The sequence below is a fragment of the Microcebus murinus genome, chromosome 5, assembly GCF_040939455.1.
Source record: "Microcebus murinus isolate Inina chromosome 5, M.murinus_Inina_mat1.0, whole genome shotgun sequence".
Lineage (NCBI taxonomy): Eukaryota > Metazoa > Chordata > Mammalia > Primates > Cheirogaleidae > Microcebus > Microcebus murinus.
Window position 1 is genome coordinate 113,988,180 of NC_134108.1, and position 10,553 is coordinate 113,998,732.

At 63.8% G+C, this 10,553-nt stretch overlaps 1 non-coding gene and 1 pseudogene across 1 annotated transcript; both read left to right on the top strand.

Moving 5' to 3' along the window:
* The first annotated feature begins 2,891 nt into the window (after window positions 1-2,891).
* LOC142871128 (uncharacterized) lies at window positions 2,892-3,010 on the top strand (annotated as a pseudogene).
* Window positions 3,011-6,926: 3,916 nt separating this feature from the next.
* Window positions 6,927-7,045, top strand: LOC142871321 (5S ribosomal RNA). The gene has a single exon (XR_012919571.1). It is a non-coding gene; the product is annotated as a 5S ribosomal RNA (ribosomal RNA).
* Window positions 7,046-10,553: the final 3,508 nt, after the last annotated feature.

Below are 10,553 nucleotides of genomic sequence, written 5' to 3' on the forward strand. Positions count from 1 at the left end.
GCCCTCTCCCAGCCTCCCCCCTCGGGTCAGAGCTTCAAGTGCGCCCATCCCCCAGTCGGTGCGCACCCACCCCATTCCTAATGGATGTGTATGCCCATCCCCTCCCCCCACCCGCCCGACACCCACCCGAAGAAGGTGATTCCTCTGTGTCCACTTAGGTGTCCATCGGTTCGTACCCATTTGCTGGTGAGCGCGAGCACGTGGTGCTCGTGTGTCCATTCTTGGGATACTTGGCTTACTGGAACGGGTTCCAGCTCTGGCCAGGAGAACCACGAGAGGTGCCCCCTCACCGCTGCTCCTCATAGCCGAATAGCACTCCGTGGTGTCCACGCGCCACATTTTATTTACCCACTCGTGGGTCGATGGGCACTCGGGTGGCTTCCAGGTCTTTGCGATTGTGACTTGTGCCCTGACTCTAACCCTAACCCTTACCCAGCCCGTCTCCTCCACGGCCCCTGCCTGACTGACTCCTTCCCGCCCGGCCTGTCACCTGTCACCGTCCTCTGCCCCTGCCTGACACGCTCCTCCCCGCCCGGGCCGTCACCTGTCACCGTCCTCTGCCCCTGCCTGACACGCTCCTCCCCGCCCGGGCCGTCACCGTCCTCGGCCCCTGCCTGACGGGGCTCCTCCGTCGCCTGGGCCTTCCAAGGGCTTGGTGTGGACGCTGGTTCCAGGACGCCCTCCCAGGAACCCGGTAGCAGGGCGGCCGCAGCGTCTCGCGCAACCCAACCGTCCGCCGGCTGGCCGCCGTGGCTAAGTGGCCTGCGGGGGACGTGCTCCCGCTGTGCCGTGGGGGCCCAGCCTGGTGTCTTCTCTGAGGCCCCGCGGCTGCCGCTCCCCGCAAGGGGATAGCCGCGGAGGTGGGGACCGCCTCCTCATGGGGACGTACACCCAGCTCTCCACGTCGGATTCCGGGGCTCTCTGTCCTGCCAGAAGGCCCAGCTGGCCTGCGGGTCCTTAGAGTGGCAAAAACATCCGAAAACTGAGATGGAGGGTCCGGTGGGTGTCTGCACTTTTGTGCTGGGCACCCCAGGGAGGCCCGGGGGCTGGCTGGACAATGCGGTCTGCTGGGCTGGGGGGGGTTTGGAGGAGCAACTGATGCCCTTTGCACTTTGGGTAGCAAGTGTCTGAGGTGTCTCTGGGCCCTGTGCCATGTGGGGGCGGGGGCGGGGGCGGGGTGGGAGGAGGAGGAGGAGGAGGAGGAGGAGGAGGAGGAGGTGGGAAGGGCCATGGCCTGCAGTCGTGTTCCCCGGGGTGGCACAGCATGTGGCTTCTTCCACAGGCTGCTTGGCCTGGGCTCCCTGCACCTGGGCCTTTGGAGGACTGGCCCTGTGCTTGCCAACACTTCCTGCAGGGACCCAGAGCTGGGAGGTTGCATCTCTCAGCCCTGGGTCGGGCAGAGCCCCAGCGGGCCATGCCCACAACCTCTCTCAGCACGGGTCCCCCAGAAGGCTCCTTTGGGACCAGGATTCTCTTGCGGGTGACTCTTTAAGGTCTGGCCCCTGGATGGAGGGGCACCAGGAGTAGAGGAGCAGGAAGGGGAAGGGGGTGGCCATGCGAGGGGACACTTTCAGGCCAAGTCCCAGCTTCAGCCTGATCCTCCTGGGAACCCCGGGGTGGACATCACACCTCCTGGTTGCCCCGCTCTGAGACAAGGAGCCGGGCTTCGCATTCCCACAGCAGCCAGTCGTGGGCTGAGGACACCTGGGGCGTTGGGAACTCCCTGGCTTCTCCTTGGATTAACATCTGGAGCTGCTTGTGAATTGTGCCGCCACACACACCCGAGTGCAGGTGTCTTCTGCACAGACTGCGGGCCTCGCTCTTCTGAATGCCGCTAGCTCGCCACCCACCCACGGGAGAACCTGGTCAGGGTACTTTCTCTCGGGGGCAGACTCTCATCCGGGCGGGGGGCTACCGGTGTCTCTGTTTGCTCCTTTCTTTCTTCCATTTCGGAAAAGGCTTCCTTACTGGGTGTGGAAATCTCCTATGCCTTTCCTCGCCTATTCTGTCAGCTCTAAAATTCTCTTTCGGTTGCCACCCTCACAGATGGATTAGGAAACTCTTTGCGGTGCACTCATTAGTGAAATGACCTCAATGACGCTGGAATCCAATATCTAATCGCCGATTTTTAGCGAGTCCACACGCCAGGGTGGTTGGGGTCCAATGCAGCCCCGGCCAGGCCCAGGCCCCTTGGACTGGGCCACAGGAGGACACAGAGGAGGGTCCCGGCCCCCACGGTAGCGGTGCGGGCAGTTCTCCAAGGGCTTGGGTGTTTTCCAGAGGGAGGAGATGGAGGGGACTGATTTCTTCAGCGCCCCACAAACCACGCCACCCCACCCCACCCATGGGACACATCCCCAGAGAGAGAGACGCCCCATACACTGGCTCCCCTCCCCCGTGCGCTGTGCCCCAGCCCTGGCCCGGGGGAATAGGCGGCCGCCGGGCCACAGGGTGGGGGGCACAGCTGAAAGGGGTTGTGGGGGAGGGCGGCCCCTGGCTGGGGTCAAAGGGCGAGCGCCCCCTCCCGTGCGCAGTCAGCGGCCCCGGAGGCGCGCTGGGGGTGGGGGGCGGGGAGGTGAAGGAGGCCAGGCGAGGAGAGGAGGGGGGCTGGAAGGTCTCCACCTTGGCGGGTCCAGCCGTGGAGGCGCATCTTGTGTGAGTGTGAGTGAGTGAGTGAGTGTGAGTGTGAGTGTGTGTGTATAGAGAGACAGCCCCCAACCCCGGCCCGCCGCTCCCTGCCCGCCCCGCCTGTCACCCCGTCCCTCGGAGCCCACGGGACCCGGCCGGCGAACTCAACAGGCCCGGCCCGGCGCGGGGCCTGTGGCGGGAGGAGGCGGCGGGGAAGCGCAGAGAGGCTCGGCTTCTTGAGCGGGGCAGGGGCGCCCTCCGCCGTCCACGACCACACCACCCCGAACGCGCCCGATCCCGTCTGGTCTCGGAAGCTAAGCAGGGTCGGGCCTGGTTAGAACTTGGATGGGAGACCGCCCGGGAATACCGGGTGCCATAGGCTTCTTCTTCTTTTTTTTTTTTTTTTGCCTCTGGTTCTGTGGCGTTTCTGGGAGTGCGGGGGCGGCCCGGGGTGGGGGTGACCCCCACCCTCAGCGCCCGCCGCGGTGCCTGGCGCCCCAGCCCGCACCGTGGGGCCTCCTCTTGTCCCGAGCCGTGACACCGCCGCCACGCGGCAGCATGCGTGGCTTCTGGACAGTCAGGTCTCAGACCAAAGGTCTGCTCTGTGGGAGCCGACACGCCGGAGGAAACCTTGAGAGTCTGAGAGGGGAGGGAGTTCCAGAAGAAGGCCTGGATGTCATTTTGAGGGAGTATGTGACCAGAACTCGTCCCGTTGCTTTTGGGGTTCTATGGGCTACACGTAGGAATCTTTGGTGGTGGCACCTGATGTTCGGGGATCCGGAGTCACACCCAGACCTGCTCCACAGGCCTCCTTTTACTTTTCTCTACGGATTCATTTTTTTTTTTTTTTTTTTGAGACAGAGTCTCGGTTTGTTGCCCAGGCTAGACTGAGTGCCGTGGCGTCAGCCTAGCTCACAGCAACTTCAAACTCCTGGGCTCGAGTGATCCTTCTGCCTCAGCCTCCAGGGTAGCTGGGACTGCAGGCATGCGCCACCATGCCCCGCTAATTTTTTATATATATATCAGTTGGCCAATTAATTTCTTTCTATTTATAGTAGAGACGGGGTCTCGCTCTTGCTCAGGCTGGTTTTGAACTCCTGACCTTGAGCAATCCGCCCGCCTCGGCCTCCCAAGAGCTAGGATTACAGGCGTGAGCCACAGCGCCCGGCCGGATTCATTATTTTTAAAAAGTGTCTCTTATCTCTATTATTGCATTTTCTTTTCTCTCTCTTTTCAAGCAGATGATGGGAGTCCAAGTTTTAAGGTGACATGTGTTGCCCGTGCCCCCCTCCCCCCCCGTGTTCTTATTCATTTACCTCTCATGTTGCTCCAGCATATTGTGGGGGCACCAATGTTAAGGTCGGGTGCGTTGCCCTCTCCCAGCCTCCCCCCTCGGGTCAGAGCTTCAAGTGCGCCCATCCCCCAGTCGGTGCGCACCCACCCCATTCCTAATGGATGTGTACGCCCATCCCCTCCCCCCACCCGCCCGACACCCACCCGAAGAAGGTGATTCCTCTGTGTCCACTTAGGTGTCCATCGGTTCGTACCCATTTGCTGGTGAGCGCGAGCACGTGGTGCTCGTGTGTCCATTCTTGGGATACTTGGCTTACTGGAACGGGTTCCAGCTCTGGCCAGGAGAACCACGAGAGGTGCCCCCTCACCGCTGCTCCTCATAGCCGAATAGCACTCCGTGGTGTCCACGCGCCACATTTTATTTACCCACTCGTGGGTCGATGGGCACTCGGGTGGCTTCCAGGTCTTTGCGATTGTGACTTGTGCCCTGACTCTAACCCTAACCCTTACCCAGCCCGTCTCCTCCACGGCCCCTGCCTGACTGACTCCTTCCCGCCCGGCCTGTCACCTGTCACCGTCACCGTCCTCTGCCCCTGCCTGACACGCTCCTCCCCGCCCGGGCCGTCACCTGTCACCGTCCTCTGCCCCTGCCTGACACGCTCCTCCCCGCCCGGGCCGTCACCGTCCTCGGCCCCTGCCTGACGGGGCTCCTCCGTCGCCTGGGCCTTCCAAGGGCTTGGTGTGGACGCTGGTTCCAGGACGCCCTCCCAGGAACCCGGTAGCAGGGCGGCCGCAGCGTCTCGCGCAACCCAACCGTCCGCCGGCTGGCCGCCGTGGCTAAGTGGCCTGCGGGGGACGTGCTCCCGCTGTGCCGTGGGGGCCCAGCCTGGTGTCTTCTCTGAGGCCCCGCGGCTGCCGCTCCCCGCAAGGGGATAGCCGCGGAGGTGGGGACCGCCTCCTCATGGGGACGTACACCCAGCTCTCCACGTCGGATTCCGGGGCTCTCTGTCCTGCCAGAAGGCCCAGCTGGCCTGCGGGTCCTTAGAGTGGCAAAAACATCCGAAAACTGAGATGGAGGGTCCGGTGGGTGTCTGCACTTTTGTGCTGGGCACCCCAGGGAGGCCCGGGGGCTGGCTGGACAATGCGGTCTGCTGGGCTGGGGGGGGTTTGGAGGAGCAACTGATGCCCTTTGCACTTTGGGTAGCAAGTGTCTGAGGTGTCTCTGGGCCCTGTGCCATGTGGGGGCGGGGGCGGGGGCGGGGTGGGAGGAGGAGGAGATGGAGGAGGAGGAGGAGGAGGAGGAGGAGGTGGGAAGGGCCGTGGCCTGCAGTCGTGTTCCCCGGGGTGGCACAGCATGTGGCTTCTTCCACAGGCTGCTTGGCCTGGGCTCCCTGCACCTGGGCCTTTGGAGGACTGGCCCTGTGCTTGCCAACGCTTCCCCTGCAGGGACCCAGAGCTGGGAGGTTGCATCTCTCAGCCCTGGGTCGGGCAGAGCCCCAGCGGGCCATGCCCACAACCTCTCTCAGCACGGGTCCCCCAGAAGGCTCCTTTGGGACCAGGATTCTCTTGCGGGTGACTCTTTAAGGTCTGGCCCCTGGATGGAGGGGCACCAGGAGTAGAGGAGCAGGAAGGGGAAGGGGGTGGCCGTGCGAGGGGACACTTTCAGGCCAAGTCCCAGCTTCAGCCTGATCCTCCTGGGAACCCCGGGGTGTACGTCACACCTCCTGGTTGTCCCGCTCTGAGACAAGGAGCCGGGCTTCGCATTCCCCCAGCAGCCAGTCGTGGGCTGAGGACACCTGGGGCGTTGGGAACTCCCTGGCTTCTCCTTGGCTTAACATCTGGAGCTGCTGGGGAATCGTGCCGCCACACACACCCGAGTGCAGGTGTCTTCTGCACAGACTGCGGGCCTCGCTCTTCTGAATGCCGCTAGCTCGCCACCCACCCACGGGTGAACCTGGTCAGGGTACTTTCTCTCGGGGGCAGACTCTGATCCTGGCGGGCTACCGGTGTCTCTGTTTGCTCGTTTCTTTCTTCCATTTCGGGAAAGGCTTCCTTACTGGGTGTGGAAATCTCCTATGCCTTTCCTCGCCTATTCTGTCAGCTTTAAAATTCTCTTTCAGTTGCCACCCTCACAGATGGATTAGGAAACTCTTTCCGGTGCACTCATTAGTGAAATGACCTCAATGAAGCTGGAATCCAATATCTAATCGCCGATTTTTAGCGAGTCCACACGCCAGGGGGGTCGGGGTCCAATGCAGCCCCGGCCAGGCCCAGGCCCCTTGGACTGGGCCACAGGAGGACACAGAGGAGGGTCCCGGCCCCCACGGTCGCGTTGCCGGCAGTTCTCCAAGGGCTTGGGCGTTTTCCAGAGGTAGGAGATGGAGGGGACTGATTTCTTCAGCGCCCCACTAACCACGCCACCCCACCCATGGGACACATCCCTAGAGAGAGAGAGAGACGCCCCATACACTCGCTCCCCTCCCCCATGCGCTGTGCCCCAGCCCGGGCCCGGGGGAATAGGCGGCAGCCCACCCACAGGGTGGGGGGCGCAGCTGAAAGGGGTTGTCGGGGAGGGCGGCCCCTGCCTGGGGTCAAAGGGCGGGCGACCCGCGCGTGCCCAATCGGCGGCGGCGGCGGCGGCGGCCACGAGCTGGGGGTGGGCCAGGCGAGGAGAGGAAGGGGGCTGGAAGGTCTCCACCTTGGCGAGTCCAGCCGTGGAGGCGCATCTTGTGTGAGTGTGAGTGAGTGAGTGTGAGTGTGAGTGTGTGTGTGTGTGTGTGTGTGTGTATAGAGAGACAGCCCCCCACCCCGGCCCGCCGCTCCCTGCCCGCCCCGCCCCACCCCGCCTGTCACCCCCGTCCCTCGGAGCCCGCCGGACCCGGCCGGTGAACTCAACAGGCCCGCCCGGTGCGGGTCAGCGCCGGCGCGGGGCCTGGGGCGGGAGGAGGCGGCGGGAAAGCGCAGAGAGGCTCGGCTTCTTGAGCGGGGCAGGGGCGCCCTCCGCCGTCTAGGGCCACACCACCCTGAACGCGCCCGATCTCGTCTGGTCTCGGAAGCTAAGCAGGGTCGGGCCTGGTTAGTACTTGGATGGGAGACCGCCTGGGAATACCGGGTGCCGTAGGCTTCTTTTTTTTTTTTTTTTTTTTTTTGTTTTGCCTCTTGTTCTGTCCCCTCTCTGGGAGCGAGGCGGCGGCCCGGGGCGGGGGTCACCCCCACCCTCAGCGCCCGCCGCGGTGCCTGGCGCCCCAGCCCGCACCGTGGGGCCTCCTCTTGTCCCAAGCCGCGACACCGCCGTCACGCGGCAGCATGCGTGGCTTCTGGACTGTCAGGTCTCAGACCAAAGGTCTGCTCCGTGGGAACCGACACGCTGGAGGAAACCTTGAGAGTCTGAGAGGGGAGGGAGTTCCAGAAGAAGGCCAGGATGTCATTTTGAGGGAGTATGTGACCAGAACTCGTCCCGTTGCTTTTGGGGTTCTATGGGCTACACGTAGGAATCTTTGGTGGTGGCACCTGATGTTGGGGGATCCGGAGTCACACCCAGACCTGCCCCACAGGCCTCCTTTTACTTTTCTCTTCGGATTCATTATGTTTAAAAAGTGTCTCTTATCTCTATGATTGCATTTTCTTTTCTCTCTCTTTTCAAGCAGATGATGGGAGTCCAAGTATTAAGGTGACATGTGTTGCCCGTGCCCCCCTCCCCCCTGTGTTCTTATTCATTAACCTCTGATGTTGTTCCAGCGTATTGTGGGGGTACCAATGTTAAGGTCGGGTACGTTGCCCTCTCCCAGCCTCCCCCCTCGGGTCAGAGCCTCAAGTGCGCCCATCCCCCAGTCGGTGCGCACCCACCCCATTCCTAATGGAGGTGTATGCCCATCCCCTCCCCCCACCCGCCCGACACCCACCCGATGAAGGTGATTCCTCTGTGTCCACTTGGGTGTCCGTCGGTTCGTACCCATTTGCTGGTGAGCGCGAGCACGTGGTGCTCGTGTGTCCATTCTTGGGCTACCTGGCTTACTGGAACGGGTTCCAGCTCTGGCCAGGAGAACCACGAGAGGTGCCCTCTCACCGCTGCTCCTCCTAGCTGAATAGCACTCCGTGGTGTCCACGCGCCACATTTCATTTACGCACTCGTGGGTCGATGGGCACTCGGGTCGCTTCCAGGTCTTTGCGATTGTGACTTGTGCCCTGACTCTAACCCTAACCCTTACCCAGCCCCGTCTCCTCCTCGGCCCCTGCCTGACTGACTCCTTCCCGCCCGGCCTGTCACCTGTCACCGTCCTCTGCCCCTGCCTGACACGCTCCTCCCCGCCCGGGCCGTCACCGTCCTCGGCCCCTGCCTGACGGGGCTCCTCCGTCGCCTGGGCCTTCCAAGGGCTTGGTGTGGACGCTGGTTCCAGGACGCCCTCCCAGGAACCCGGTAGCAGGGCGGCCGCAGCGTCTCGCGCCACCCAACCGTCCGCCGGCCGGCGGCCGTCGCTAAGTGGCCTGCGGGGGACGTGCCCCCACTGTGGGGCGGGCGCCCAGCCTGGTGTCTTCTCTGAGGCCCCGTGGCTGCTTTTCCCCCCCCGCAAGGGGAGAGCCGCGGAGGTGGGGACCGCCTCCTCGTGGGGACGTACACCCAGCTCTCCACGTCGGATTCCGGGGCTCTCTGTCCTGCCAGATGGCCCAGCTGGCCTGCGGGTCCTTAGAGTGGCAAAAACATCCGAAAACTGAGATTGAGGGTCCGGTGGTTGTCTGCACTTTTGTGCTGGGCACCTCAGGGAGGCCCGGGGCTGGCTGGACAACGCGGTCTGCTGGGCGGGGGGCGGGGGTTTGGAGGAGCAACTGATGCCCTTTGCACTTTGGGTAGCAAGTGTCTGAGGTGTCTCTGAGCCCTGCGCCATGTCGGGGGTGGGGGTGGGAGGTCGGGGGGGGGTGGAGGAGCAGGAGGAGGAGGAGGAGGAGGAGGTGGGAAGGGCCGTGGCCTGCAGTCGTGTTCCCGGGGTGGCTTCTTCCACAGGCTGCTTGGCCTGGGCTCCCTGCACCTGGGCCTTTGGAGGACTGGCCCTGTGCTTGCCAACGCTTCCCCTGCAGGGACCCAGAGCTGGGAGGTTGCATCTCTCAGCCCTGGGTCGGGCAGAGCCCCAGCGGGCCATGCCCACAACCTCTCTCAGCACGGGTCCCCCAGAAGGCTCCTTTGGGACCAGGATTCTCTTGCGGGTGACTCTTTAAGGTCTGGCCCCTGGATGGAGGGGCACCAGGAGTAGAGGAGCAGGAAGGGGAAGGGGGTGGCCGTGCGAGGGGACACTTTCAGGCCAAGTCCCAGCTTCAGCCTGATCCTCCTGGGAACCCCGGGGTGTACGTCACACCTCCTGGTTGTCCCGCTCTGAGACAAGGAGCCGGGCTTCGCATTCCCCCAGCAGCCAGTCGTGGGCTGAGGACACCTGGGGCGTTGGGAACTCCCTGGCTTCTCCTTGGCTTAACATCTGGAGCTGCTGGGGAATCGTGCCGCCACACACACCCGAGTGCAGGTGTCTTCTGCACAGACTGCGGGCCTCGCTCTTCTGAATGCCGCTAGCTCGCCACCCACCCACGGGTGAACCTGGTCAGGGTACTTTCTCTCGGGGGCAGACTCTGATCCTGGCGGGCTACCGGTGTCTCTGTTTGCTCGTTTCTTTCTTCCATTTCGGGAAAGGCTTCCTTACTGGGTGTGGAAATCTCCTATGCCTTTCCTCGCCTATTCTGTCAGCTTTAAAATTCTCTTTCAGTTGCCACCCTCACAGATGGATTAGGAAACTCTTTCCGGTGCACTCATTAGTGAAATGACCTCAATGAAGCTGGAATCCAATATCTAATCGCCGATTTTTAGCGAGTCCACACGCCAGGGGGGTCGGGGTCCAATGCAGCCCCGGCCAGGCCCAGGCCCCTTGGACTGGGCCACAGGAGGACACAGAGGAGGGTCCCGGCCCCCACGGTCGCGTTGCCGGCAGTTCTCCAAGGGCTTGGGCGTTTTCCAGAGGTAGGAGATGGAGGGGACTGATTTCTTCAGCGCCCCACTAACCACGCCACCCCACCCATGGGACACATCCCTAGAGAGAGAGAGAGACGCCCCATACACTCGCTCCCCTCCCCCATGCGCTGTGCCCCAGCCCGGGCCCGGGGGAATAGGCGGCAGCCCACCCACAGGGTGGGGGGCGCAGCTGAAAGGGGTTGTCGGGGAGGGCGGCCCCTGCCTGGGGTCAAAGGGCGGGCGACCCGCGCGTGCCCAATCGGCGGCGGCGGCGGCGGCGGCCACGAGCTGGGGGTGGGCCAGGCGAGGAGAGGAAGGGGGCTGGAAGGTCTCCACCTTGGCGAGTCCAGCCGTGGAGGCGCATCTTGTGTGAGTGTGAGTGAGTGAGTGTGAGTGTGAGTGTGTGTGTGTGTGTGTGTGTGTGTATAGAGAGACAGCCCCCCACCCCGGCCCGCCGCTCCCTGCCCGCCCCGCCCCACCCCGCCTGTCACCCCCGTCCCTCGGAGCCCGCCGGACCCGGCCGGTGAACTCAACAGGCCCGCCCGGTGCGGGTCAGCGCCGGCGCGGGGCCTGGGGCGGGAGGAGGCGGCGGGAAAGCGCAGAGAGGCTCGGCTTCTTGAGCGGGGCAGGGGCGCCCTCCGCC